This window comes from Rhinoraja longicauda, chromosome 3 (genome assembly GCF_053455715.1).
Source record: "Rhinoraja longicauda isolate Sanriku21f chromosome 3, sRhiLon1.1, whole genome shotgun sequence".
Classification (NCBI taxonomy): Eukaryota; Metazoa; Chordata; class Chondrichthyes; order Rajiformes; family Arhynchobatidae; genus Rhinoraja; species Rhinoraja longicauda.
The window spans coordinates 61,802,385-61,816,407 of NC_135955.1; positions in this window are offsets into that span (position 1 = coordinate 61,802,385).

Genomic DNA, 14,023 nt, shown 5'->3' on the forward strand with positions numbered 1-14,023 from the left:
ATGTTCCTTAACTTTGTGATAGTACCTGCCTCAAGTACCTCCTCCGGGAGCTTGTTCCATATTTCCACCACCCTTTGTGTAAATATGTTGCCCATCAGGTTGCTATTAAATCTTTTCCTCCTCACCTTAAACCAATGTTCTCTGGTTCTTGATTCCCCTATTTGGGGTAAAAGAGTATGTGCATTTATCCGATCTATTCCTCTCATGATCTTATCCACCTCTACCAGATCACCCCTCGACCTCTTGCGCTCCAAGGAATAAAGACTAGCCTGCTCCACCGCACCCTATAGCTGAGGCCCTTGAGGCCCTTGAGTCCTGGCAACATCCTTGTAAATCATCTCTGCACCCTCTCCAGCTTGGCAGGAAGTAATGTCCAACCCACAAGCATTGAGCAGGAGAATGCCACTATCCAGAGCAAACATGTCTTCTACCATGTGCTCAGTAATGATGGATCTTCCCCTTCCCCCTCTTTTAACCAGGTTACCCCGAACACACCCCACCCATACAATAGTCCTCATGCCCCCCTCCTTGCTGAACACCCACCATCCCCCCACCAGACCTCGCCTCGGCCTCTGTCCACTCCTCGGCCCTCCTCTGGCCCCAACTCCCTCCCTTGCCTTGTCCCCCTTTGACCTCCCCCTTTCCAATACAGAATGGTCTGTCCTCGACAGAAGCCTCACCTTCGTTCCCCTCCGCCCCCATCTCAACGAGTTCCGGGTCTGCCGCGACGTGGAGCTTTTCTTCTGTCGCCTCCGCCTTGGTGCCTCTTACTATGGGAAGGAGTCCTCACCACCCAGTGATGACCCCTTCTCCCATCTCCAGCGGAACCCCTCCTCTTGGACTCCCCCCGAGTGGCCTTCTACCCTCTCTAGACCTCTTTATTTCTAACTACCATCGTGACATCAACCGTCTCAACATTTCCACTCCCCTTACCGACTATAACCTCACCCCCTCCGAAGGTGCAGTCCTCCGCTCACTCTGCAGCAACCCCAACATTATCATCCAATCCACTGACATGGGAGGTTACACCCAAAAAACAGCTAACGGCCTGTTTCCTTTATCATTGTTATTGTTTTTGCATATCTTTCACTCATTGTTCTTTATCTCTCTATATCATCTTCTATACCTCTTGTTTCCCTTTCCCGTGACTTTCAGTCTGAAAAAGGGTCTCGGCCCAAAACGTCACCCATTCCTTCTCTCCAGAGGTGCCGCTTGTCCCGTTGAGTTACTCCAGCTTTTTGTGTCTATCTGTCTTCCCCCATACTAACTGACAGAGAAAGCTTTCTTTTTTGGAAAGTCAAATGGCTGATAAAGGTTCTTGGTACATTCAGAATGGTGCATTTGTTCCTTGTGGATTCTGAATGCTTGTTCTCTCTGAAAGTTAACAGGGTAAAACCTTGTTAGTTCAGCCTCTCTTGAATCCTAACATCTATCTACTCTCATCTAATGAATATGCCCCATTTGCTTCTCCCCTCAGATCAATGTTGTAATGAGATATAATTGGTAGAATGGGTAATGGAAAACTAGTGATGAAAAAATGAGCGGACTTTCACAAAACCTTCAATAAATTCCACATAAAATGTTAGACTGTAATATTAAAGTGGATGGCAATGGGTAGAATGAAAACTGGCTGATAGATAAGTGGCTCCTGTTGGGGTAAGAAGGTCAGATCCTTGTCTTATCTACCAGTAAAACAACACTCCAAAACAAATCACAGTGTCTTGCACTGGAAGCACCAACATTATCACTTTAATATGGATTCAGTCTTGCAATTCTGGAGATGAGATATATTTATTGTGAATCAGATTAATCATCAACTACATTCTAATTACATTATACTTGCCTGATAAATTTATGTCTGCATAGAAATGTAATTGTTGGAACTTGCTCAAGGTAGGAATGGCTCAGCAGCGAGTTAAAAATCAAAATGGAAATCTTTCATTTTCAAGCCAATATTCTCATGCACTGCAACAATTTTCTCTTTCAGAGAAGTTGAAATGTAACTATAATGTTCTGTAGACTGGCCTTTACATATTCCATTTTATCCAATGTTATTTTTGTCTTGATTGTATCGTTGTTTTTTTACTGGAAAAGTCGTAACTATCAGAAATCAAGCTTTGTAACAAAACATTAAAAAAGCATTTTTGAAATGATCTGACGAAGGATAGTGACGTGATGTATTTGATAAACTCCACAATAAACTACCTCTTAATAAAATAAGTTACATTTGCTTTATGTTCACATTAATGGAATATGCATATATACTATTTAAAATAATACACAATAAATGAAAACATGGTTAATATGCCATAATCTGCTGTTTGTTATTCATAGATAAGTAACATGATTTTTTACTCTGTTCCAACGTTTCAAAAGATTTTTTGTTTAGTTAACTGCTTAGCAATTCTACACATTCCCACTGACATCTGCAATACAAATGTTATTGGACATTCATTATCGAATGCTCCTCAATCCCAATTCCAAATTGATTTCCAAAACAATCGTGATAATAGCCAGAATATTTGAATTCTGCTTCAATATAATCCATGTGGCTGAGCACTAAGTAAAGTTACTCCCTTCTGTGTCTCATCTCAACAGCTCATTTCAGCACTTGGCTAGATTACCTTAGTCTGCAACACTACCTCTCCTCATCAAATTCCTCCTTGTCATCACTTTCCATTTTGGTATTGTGTTATGATGCAGCAAGCAGTATCGTCTCTACCTGATTGATTTTCCCAAATCTAATTTCCCACCTTCCGTCTCAATAGTCATTCAATAGACATTCTAGCCCCTGTAGTCCCCTGAGAATTGCACCCGATAGTGGATTATTACCATGGCTAGGCTTGAAATCATGGAATGTGAGCCTGTGAAACATGGAGTTGAAGTGAATGTTATATCAGCTGGGAATGCATTTCTGGATTCTGAACAACATTACATTCATGATAGGATCAGTAGGTTGTTCGGGTCATTTTAAGATAGGATCTTAACTCATTGTAGCTTTCATTCTAAAGGAGTTTTTTTTTCAATTAGAATCATTGAATTGTGTCAGCACAAAAAGGTTTTCTGTTTTATTTGCCAACTGCTAAAAGTAAGGGACTATAGAATTTACTTACTTCATTAAACTTGGGCAAACCTGGCAAGAGCCAAAAGATGTTTATTCGATCATACGTACCAGATATGAACTGGAACAATGAAATTCTTATTTGCTGCAGCTTTACAAGCGTATTAGATGCAACAACAACAGCATTAAATATACAAAGTAAACAAAACCATTATAGAGCAACACCAAAGTATGTCGAGCAATCATAGTAGTGCAAAGTCTGTAGTAGGTTTGGTGCTGAGGTAGAGTTTTTGTTAGGATTGAGAAGTGTGGTTCATCTGATGGCTGATGGAGAAACGTTGTCATCTATGACAGGGAAATAAAATCCTTTCTTTCTTACTAGCTGGCTGTGAACATACAAAAAAAAATGGATTTGAGAATTGCCATGTTACCAAGCCAACAGATTAACAAAGTCCCTGGTCTGATCCATCGTCTATGTGAGTTAATGATCTTTAACTGGGTTGACAGTGGGGGGTGTAAAACAATTGTCCTTGCTCTCCCTGGGCCAGGGTAAATGAAATCAGTCCTGTTTCTCACCGCTGACTGTTATCCAGTGACCTCTACTGGAAAGTCACGGGAAGTCACTGTGTGGAAAAGCAGAGCGTGTCAGCTCCTGCCCTTTCCATTCTTCCATGTCTCCAGCACTAATATTAAATCATAACTCCAGTTGTGAATTCATCTCCTTTCCTAATCTTGGTGTAACTAAAGTTAGCCAGAAAACCTGACCAAAATTCTACTGCTAGTGCATGAAAGATTAAAATTCTTTTGAATAGAGTTTAAGCATTTTTCTGTTTAGCGGAAGTTACACCGACACCAGAGATTTGCAGTTGTATGCGGATGATACTGATGAGAAGTTACATGTTAAAAGTATGTGCAATTAAGAGGGTGTAACAAAATATATGGAGGACTCAATGATTTGGATCAATGAATGGAAAAAGCACATGGTGAAGAGCACAAATAACTATTTATTAAAGTAAATACAAGTAAAACACAGAAAAACTGTCAACTATCAATAAAGTAACAATATAAATAACAGGTCTCACGCCCCTTTGCGTATTCTAGTCTCCTGTCTGCATTGGCTAGCGCCAGCACACACCACAATCCAAGCCCTTCCTCTCTCTCTCTCTCTTTTTTTTTTTCCTTTTCAAAGACTTTATTCAGCACAAACACATGATACATCACATCAAAACCACATTCAGAGGTTACAAAACATCAAGTAATCATTATAATACAATGTTGCCTTAATTATTTACAATGCTCTCAACCCCCCGCGGTGACCAGCGCCCACGGAAGGCCTCCAGAGTCCCCGTGGTCACCGCGTGTTCCCTCTCTAGGGACACGAGCGCACGGACGTAGGCCCGGAAGAGGGGAAGGCAGCCGACTCTGGCAAGACCATCGACCGCCCACTGCTTGGATCTCTCTCCCTCTCCCTCTCCCTCTCCCTCTCCCTCTCCCTCTCCCTCTCCCTCTCCCTCTCCCTCTCCCTCTCCCTCTCCCTCTCCCTCTCCCTCTCCCTCTCCCTCTCCCTCTCCCTCTCCCTCTCCCTCTCCCTCTCCCTCTCCCTCTCCCTCTCCCTCTCCCTCTCCCTCTCCCTCTCCCTCTCCCTCTCCCTCTCCCTCTCCCTCTCCCTCTCCCTCTCCCTCTCCCTCTCCCTCTCCCTCTCCCTCTCCCTCTCCCTCTCCCTCTCCCTCTCCCTCTCCCTCTCCCTCTCCCTCCCCCTCCCCCTCCCCCTCCCCCTCCCCCTCCCCCTCCCCCTCCCCCTCTCCCTCTCCCTCTCCCTCTCCCTCTCCCTCTTTCTCTCTCTCTTGAAACTCTCTCTCTCTTGAAACTCTTTTCTCTCCCCGAAGATAAAGCTTATGGTAGAAGCATGTATTTATAGAATAATTTTTATCTCTAACACGTGATTATGTGTCAAACTAGCTATCCTCCTTGGTACCACAGTGACGCGAGTTATGTGTTCTATCAGACACCAAGCTAGTCTCCGATATCTCTAGGAAAGCAAAGTTTATCTTAGTGGCCTCACAGGTGTCCTCATGTTCTGCTGGTCCCTTTGAATTAGCCCAAGCATTCTTCCAAAACATCTACTTGTTTTCCTAGGTAGCTTAGCAGGGTTCGAAATGCAGGGCTGCTAATTTAGCTGACAACTCCATTTTAGCTGACATAGTCTAACACTCACATTACAGAGGGATAGTCGTACAGTATATCTGCATAGTTTATTCATGAAGGTAGTCTGACCAAGTTGAGAGCTACAAGCACAGTGAGAGGGTAGTTTGATGGCTAATGGAGTAAGAGTTGTAAAAATGGCCCCACAAATGTAGGCAGGCTAGGCAGATCAAAGGTTACATTTGTCAGCTGATTGCAGCAGTCCCCTCACCACTACCTCCTGTAGCTGCTAACAGAGGAGTCAGCTGATAATGATTTTAGGCACCATTTTAATGCTGTTGTCAACAATGTGAGGAAGTTAGAAGCACAGATTTTCTCCCTGCAGGCAGAAATTTATATTTGAAAACTGCAATCTCCAGGATATCCAGGCAGATTACAGAAAGGTGTAAAGCAGCAGAGTTATTGTAGTAGGTGACTTTCTAATTTCCCCAGTATTGTATGGAATCTTCTTACTGAAGGAGGCGGAGATGAGGCATAATTTGTTTGTTGTATTCAAGAGGGTTTATTGAAATGTGTGCAGATAGTCCAACAGGGGAAGGGGCATTACTAGACCTGAGATTGGGAAATGAGCCTGGCCTGGTGATCAGAGTTTTGGTGGGAGAGCATTTTGAGAACAGTGATCACAATTCCTTAAAATGGTTATGGATAAGGATACATCTGGACCCCAGAGGAAAGTGTTTAATCCCCATTGAAGGTACTATTGAACCATTAAATTGGGGAAAGACTAATCACAACAGTATTAGTCCGGAGCTAGAGAGAGTAGATTGGGAGCAGCTATTAGTGGGCAAGTCCATGTTTCTGATCTATTGAGGTAATTTAAAAACAAACTAATCAGAATTCGGGACCAGCACATTCCAGTGAAGAAGGAATACAAGGAGATAAGATATGAGCAGTGAAATGGCAGATGGAGTTTAATCCATACATGTACGAGGTGTTCATTTTGGGAGGTCAAAAGCAAGAGGAAAGACCTGATTGAAGTAAATAAAATTATGGGAGGCATAGAAAAGGCTAGATTGTCAGAGTCTTTATCCTAGGGTGGAATATGGCAGGTCTATATCCTAGGGCAGGCGTAGCTTTAAGGGGGAAGGTTTAAAGGAGAAGTGCAAGCCAAGTATTTTTACGCAGAGAGTGGTGGGTGCCTGAAATGGGTGCCTGCAGGAGGAATGGTGAAAGCAGATATCAGAGTGTGTTATGTATTTGTGCTGTAATCGGACTATGAATAAAACTTGGAAGACACAAGTATTTAAACGTGCCTTGGCCATCTTGAGTCTCTCTGCGCATGCGTACAATCGTGCAAGTCATTTCATATTAAATCGTTCTCATACACAACACTCCTCCCCCTTTAACTTGGAGGCAGGTACCACAATTTAAATCAACTACACACATACCCATGTCTAAAGTCACATAATATCAAACAATAGACTTGCATATCGTAACTAAAATGTGTGGCAAACAAAATACATAACACATTGCTAGTATATCTGTAAGTTCACTTATAAAGAACAAAATCCTCAAATCTTTTAAGTGCTCTTGTAGTTGCCAGAGTGCGTGCTATGAAGTTCTTCAAGGATTCTAGTCCTCATCTCCAGATTATCTGGGATGACCACTCGTGGTCCCCACAGGATTATGTCATCCTCAACTGACAGCTCTTCTTTCTTGCTGGCAAAGGGCTTTACTTCTTCTGGAAGATTCCTTACAATTGGCCACCCTTCCATGATGTGATTCTTCACCTTGGAGAGAACTCTGTCCTTCTTGGTGGCTCTCTTCACTTCCTGTGCATCAACAGGGCGTGTGTCCAGATCGGTGAGCATGTTGATGCGTGTCTCTGGTGCTTCAAGCTCGCCGAGCTCCGGATGATTCCATGAAGAGTCCTCTTCGTGGATCGGCAAGCACGACGACGCATCTGCATTCTGGTGTTTCTTGCCTTCTCGATGGACTATCTTGTAACTGTAGGCAGACAGGATCATATGCCATCTTGCTACGTGAGCAGAGGCCATTGGGCTGGCAGGCTTGTGGTCTCCAAAGAATCCCATCAGAGGCTTGTGAACAGTCACAATGGTGAAAGACCTTCCATGTAATTGCTTGTGGAACGTCTTTAGCCTGAAGATTATGGATAAACCCTCCTTTTCATATTGTGCGTAGTTCCCTTCGTTGGGCTTGAGAGTGTGTGAAGAGAAAGCTATTGGGCGTTCTTGTCCATCTGATTCAACATGGCTTATCACAGCACCTAAGCCATAGGGGCTTGCATCCGTTTGGAGCAGGATGGGTTTGGCTGGATCATAATGCATCAGCACACTGTCACTCTGAAGTAGACGCTTGGATCTCTGGAATGCCTGCTCTTGTTCCTTTCCCCATTTGAACTTGGAATCAGGCTTGCTGCTTCTCCTTCCACTCTTTGAATCTGCTGATCTGCACTCTGCCTTCAACATCTGAATCAATGGTGCAATCTCCTGTGACAGGTTGGGTATAAACTTCCTGTAATACCCCAGTAAGCCGAGGTATGCCTGGAGTTGGCTTTGCTTCCCGCACCGCATCAACTTTGCCTTGAAGAGGACGAAGACCATTCTTGTTCAGTCGATGTCCGAGATAGTCGACTGACTCTTGCATCAGTGCACACTTCTTCAGACGTAACCCATTGGTCTCTAGTCTTGACAGAACCTCTTCCAGGTTCCTGAGGTGCTCTTCGTCAGTCTTTCCGCTGATGATGATATCATCAAGGTATGGCTTGCACATGGGAATATCGGCTAGCAGACGCTCCATTGTTCTCTGGAACATGGCTGGTGCACTGGATATCCCAAAGGGCAGTCTGGTATATTCGAAGAGACCTTTATGTGTGTTAATCGTGGTGAACTTTCGAGCTTCAGGGTCTAACTCTATCTGATGATAGGCATGGGAGAGGTATAGTTTAGAGAACTTTTCTCCTCCATCTAGTTCCTGCAGTTGGAAGGGGATACTGTTCAACTTTCAGCACCTTATTTGCTGTGAGCTTGTAGTTGCCGCAGACTCTCATTCTCCCATCTGGTTTCGGAACAGCTGTGATCGGGCATGCAGAATCTGCTGTCTTCACAGGCTTGATAATGCCATCCGGCAGCAAGTCATCCAATGCGGTATCAATCTGCTTTCTAGCAGCATATGAAACAGGAGCTGCCTTGTAAAACTTTGCTCCACTGTTTTCGTCTTGTGGATATACCTTGGCTTGGTATCCCTTCAGTACTCCATGGTTGCTGTTATCAAACAGTTTGGCGTGTTTGTTGAGTACCGTGTCCATGGCATCTTGCAAACTGTCCATACTACTCGGTGGACTTAATCTTGACTCTGGCGTGTTCTGGCTGGCTAGATTTGACAACAATCCAGAGTACTTCCTTAACCAATCTCTTCCCATTAGGCTTGCACCTTTCTTTACTACCACTAGGGTCAGCGTTTCTGGCTTACTGTGAGGTTCGAGCTGTACCTGTACCGCTGCTTGTCCGTGGATGTCAACCTTCTCTCCAGTGTAGGATTTCAGCTTGATGCTACTGGGATCTATCTAGGGTCTTGACCGAGTTTGCTGAAGGCTTCTTCCGGTACGATAGTCTAAGGACTTCCAGTGTCAACTTCTAGTTGTACCTCCCTGCCGTTCACTATCAAAGTGGCTGTATACAGTTCAGAGTTCGTCAACTTGTTGATCGATTCATCGTCCAAGTGGCTCATTGTTTCCTCTGATGAATTCGAAGCTGCATCCTCCAAGTGGTTTGCTTTTGTCTGAGATTGTCCTCTCCTCCGCTGGTCTGCTCTAACAGCCTCACACTGACTCTTAGTGTGGCCCATTCCCAAGCACCTGAAGCATCTACCCTCTCGAAATATGCACCTCGCTCGCTCGTGGCTGCAAGCACATCTCTAGCATTTCTTAGAGTAGTGACCCTTGCCTTTGGCTATCCTTTGTTGACTCCTTGTCTTGTGCTGTTCAGACGCCTTCCTTTGAAGCTGATTGATGGAGGTGGTATCCTCTTGAGGCCTTCCGATTTTAGGCATTAAGAGGGATGCGTGAACATGCAGGGGCCACAGGGATATGGACCAAATGCAGGCGGATGGGATTAGTTGAGTTTGGCATCGTAGTTGGCACAGATTTCATGGACTGAAAGTGGAATATCCATGAGGAGGAAGCTCACACAGTTACAGGGAGAATGTGCAGACTCCACCCAGACTGCTTCCCAGCGCAGGATCAATCCTGGGCCCCTGTAGCTGTGAAATAGCAGTGTTTGCCACTGCACCACTAAGCCACTCATCAAAGATAGACACAAAGTGCTGGAGTAACTGAGCGGGTCAGGCAGCATCTCTGGAGAAAAGGAATAGGTAATGTTTCAGGTCGAGACCTGATTTGATGAAAGGTCTTGATCCGAAAGATCACTTATTCCTTTTCTCCTGAGATGCTGCCTGATTTGTTGAGTTACTCCAGCACTTTGTGTCTATCTTCAGTGTGAACAAGCATCTGCAGTTCCTTCCGACACATTGGTACAGCAAGATTGATAAAGTACCTTGTCCTTCCGGATGGTGCATATAAGCCCCATCCTCTCATCATCTTTGGTGAAGGTGATGGTAACTTTGAGCTCAGCTGTCGTGCATGTGTAATTGGAGGCGATGTCTGTGTACTGCAACTTCTCTTCTGAAGTTGGAATGATCATAGTCCTGAAGTGTAGGTTGGACCATTTTGCATTTAATTCTCAAGATTAGCTCCAACTCCACAGGAGGTTCATTGGAGGTGGGGTGAAATATTGCAGCGAGAAAGGCTGAGAAAAATATTAGGGCAATGACGCAGTTGTGTGTGACAGTGATTTTCACTGAGAATGGTTCTGTGCCCAGTCCTCAGCTCTGGCTGCTAACCTGTCCACTCTCCAAACCTGTCCACTCTCCCAATCTGTCCACTCTCCCAATCTGTCCACTCTCCCAATCTGTCCACTCTCCCAACCAGTTCACTCTCCAAACCAGTCCACTCTCCAAACCTGCCCACTCTCCCAACCAGTCCACTCTCCCAACCTGTCCACTCTCCAAACCAGTTCACTCTCCCAACCAGTCTACCCTCCCAACCTGCCCACTCTCCCAACCTGGCCACTCTCCCAACCTGGCCACTCTCCCAACCAGTCCACTCTCCCAACCTGCCCACTCTCCCAACCTGGCCACTCTCCCAACCTGTCCACTCTCCCAACCAGTCCACTCTCCCAACCTGCCCACTCTCCCAACCTGTCCACTCTCCCAACCAGTCCACTCTCCAAACCTGCCCACTCTCCCAACCTGCCCACTCTCTCAACCTGGCCACTCTCCCAACCTGCCCACTCTCCCAACCTGCCCACTCTCTCAACCTGGCCCCTCTCCCAACCTGCCCACTCTCCCAACCTGGCCCCTCTCCCAACCTGGCCACTCTCCCAACCTGGCCACTCTCCCAACCTGTCCACTCTCCCAACCAGTCCACTCTCCAAACCTGCCCACTCTCCCAACCTGCCCACTCTCTCAACCTGGCCACTCTCCCAACCTGCCCACTCTCCCAACCTGCCCACTCTCTCAACCTGGCCCCTCTCCCAACCTGGCCACTCTCCCAACCTGGCCACTCTCCCAACCTGGCCCCTCTCCCAACCTGTCCACTCTCCCAACCTGGCCACTCTCCCAACCTGCTCACTGGCCAGACAGCCAGGTCTGTGCTGCGCTGGGATACCAGACTCCATTCAGGTGTGCTGCCTGAGCAAGTATTCAGGAATGTTTATTACATATGCAACAGCTTCAATAAGAGGGGAATCGAGAACCAGAGGACATAGGTTTTAGGTGATAGCGGAAAGATTTAATAGGAATCTGAGGAGTAACTTTTTCACACAAAGGGTAGTGGGTGTATGGAACGAGCTGCCAGAGGAGGCAGTTGAGGCAGTTGAGGCAGGGACTATTGCAACGTTTAAGAAACAATTAGATAGGTATATGGATAGGACAGGTTTAGAGAGATGTGGGTCAAATGCAGGCAGATGGGACTAGTGTAGATGGGACATATTGGTCAGTGTGGGCAAGGACTGAAAGGTCAGTTTCCACACTGTATCACTCTCTGCCAGTGATTGGAAACAGCGCAAGTGTTCAGTCAGGGCCATTGTTGGGAACATGGATAGCCGGCGCCAATGTCAGTAAAATGGGCAAGTGTTTGGCACTTATATAATGCAAGAAAACGTGCCATCTATCAGCCTGTTTGAAACAATGGTATGCAAAAACAGATGATTTCTTTCTCTGAGCCCTTTGTCACTGAAGTGGCCTACAATCTACAACTCTCTACTCAAGTTGAATGAGGCAGTGTTAAAACAATCATACTTAGCAAACCAAATGGATAGTTTCAAGAACTCCCATGACATAAATATCTGCAATCCTTATGTTGCCAAGATTTAACCCTGTAGGTTTCCCTTAATTAATTCCCAATAAATAATTAGGCATCCCATTTAAATGGCACAAGCAGGTATATAGGCCAGCTTGCTTGTGGACAGCTTAGACTTTGCTGTAGGAATTGATAAGTTGACAGGGCAGGTTTCAAAACAGCATTGCATGAGAATGAATGATGCTGCTGTGCAGTCTGCATAAGCCTGGCACATGTGCAACAGCCGCAAAACCTCACACTGCAACGCTGCATGTAGCATGCCATGTGCTATACTATTGCAATCATGGTTCAACCAAATTGTACCGGAATAGACTCATACCTGTGTGGCCTGCATGGATTAACATATGACGAGCATTTGACAGCACTGGGCCTGTACTCGCTGGAGTTTAGAAGAATGAGGGGGGACCTCATTGAAACGTACAGAAAGGTGAAAGGATTGGATAGAGTGGATGTGGAGAGGATGTTTCCACTAGTGGGAGAGTCTGGGACTAGAGGTCAAAGCCTCAGAATTAAAGGACATTCTTTTAGGTAGGATATGAGGAGGAATTTCTTTAGCCAGAGGGTGGTGAATCTGTGGAATTATTTGCCACTGAAGGCTGTGGAGGCCGTCAGTGGATATTTTTAAGGCAGAGATGGATAGATTCTTGATTAGTATGGGTGTCAGAGGTTATGGGGATAAGACAGGAGAATGGGGTTAGCAGGGAGAGGTGGATCAGCCATGATTGAATGGCCGACATGATGGGCCGAATGGCCTAATTCTTCTCTCACTGATGACCTTATCACCTTATACCAAGGAAAGTAAACAGCACTCTCTGATCAGTTTTCCAGGCCTCAATCTATTTGTGTTAGACAGTGAGTAATTTGTCCGTGTTACATTCAAGCCACAGGCTAAAAAGCCTGCTAATTTCTACCTCAAATTTCTGCATGTTATAAAGACATTTTTATCCTGTGAAACTATCTGGAATCCTCAAAAGGAAAAGCTGGCCTATACTGCAAGGATTGTAAAAAAAAAAGAAAGGACGACATTATTGTGTAACTGTCAGATCATATCCTGAGTGATATCCACTTCAAAATTGCCAGCTGTCATCCTTGTTCCTTGGCTAGTCTGCACAGCCTTAGGCTGTCTGTGTCCAGCTTCATATAGCTTGGCATGCATCAAGCACACTCTGGTGCTTAATCATTTGTACAGGCATTGGTGTGGACACACAAACACTATTCACATTAACCGTTACAAAGGGACACCAATTCATTGGTTACCAAGAATAGCAAGGGTTATCGAGAATTTAGAGTTTAGGTTCCTAAGTGTTTATCATCTTCAATGTATTACATCTCAAAATCAATTTGGTCTAAGTAACTTTTTTTTAAATTCACAATGAGCATTTTATGAAGCATTGATAAAATTGTTACTTTATAAAGATATGCAAAATTGTAAATGTGCAAAATTAATGCTATAACTTTTTTTAAAGTTATTCAATATTGTAACTTCATTTCACATAATCATTGAGGGAAAGTAATTAGTAAGGAAAAATGAAGACAGAAGAGATCATAATTCATTCGATTGCTAACACCAATAGAGAGTGCCTCTAAATCATCTGAGCAACATCGTCCCTGGTATGTCAGGCTAATTAGTCTGTTGTATAAACAGTGTGCATCAAAATGATTGAACAGGGAAGACCATTTGAGGTTCCAAATTTTAAAGTCAAACTAGTAAAAGCTTGTCTCATCTCATCCCATTGTGAGCCTATGATGTACCCACTCCAAGGCAACTATCTCCTCTTCCCTTGGGAAAGGAGAACAGCACTATACACAGTGCTCCCACTGCAATCTCAACAAACCCAAATATAACAGACCCACACATGCTTAACATTACTTACATTTATGAGTCTTTCAACAATTCCATCCTATTCTCCACTCATTTAAAAGGTTAATTTGCCTTTTTGACATTATTGTCCATCTTGAAGCCTACCCTCCCACTTAGTTTTGTATCATCATTGAACTTAGAAGAGTAGGGAACAAGAACAGGCCCTTCAGCCCACAATATCCTTGCCGATCATGATGCTAAGTTAAATACAGAGAGCCTTTATTTGTCATTCGGTACCGAGGTACCGAACGAAATTACGTTACCAGCAGTCACACAAAAAAAAGAAACACAAGACACATAACCCCAACACAAATATCCATCACAGTGACTCCAAACACCCCCTCACTGTGATGGAGGCAACAAAACTTCCGCTCTCTTCCCCACGCCCAAGTCCCCGCGGCCGAGCCGCACCGGGCGCTGAAACATCCCGCGGCCGAGCCGGGCGATGGAAGGCCCCGCGGCCGTACCGTGCGCAGCTAAGTCCCGCGGCCGAGTCGCGCCGGGCGATGGAAGGCCCCGC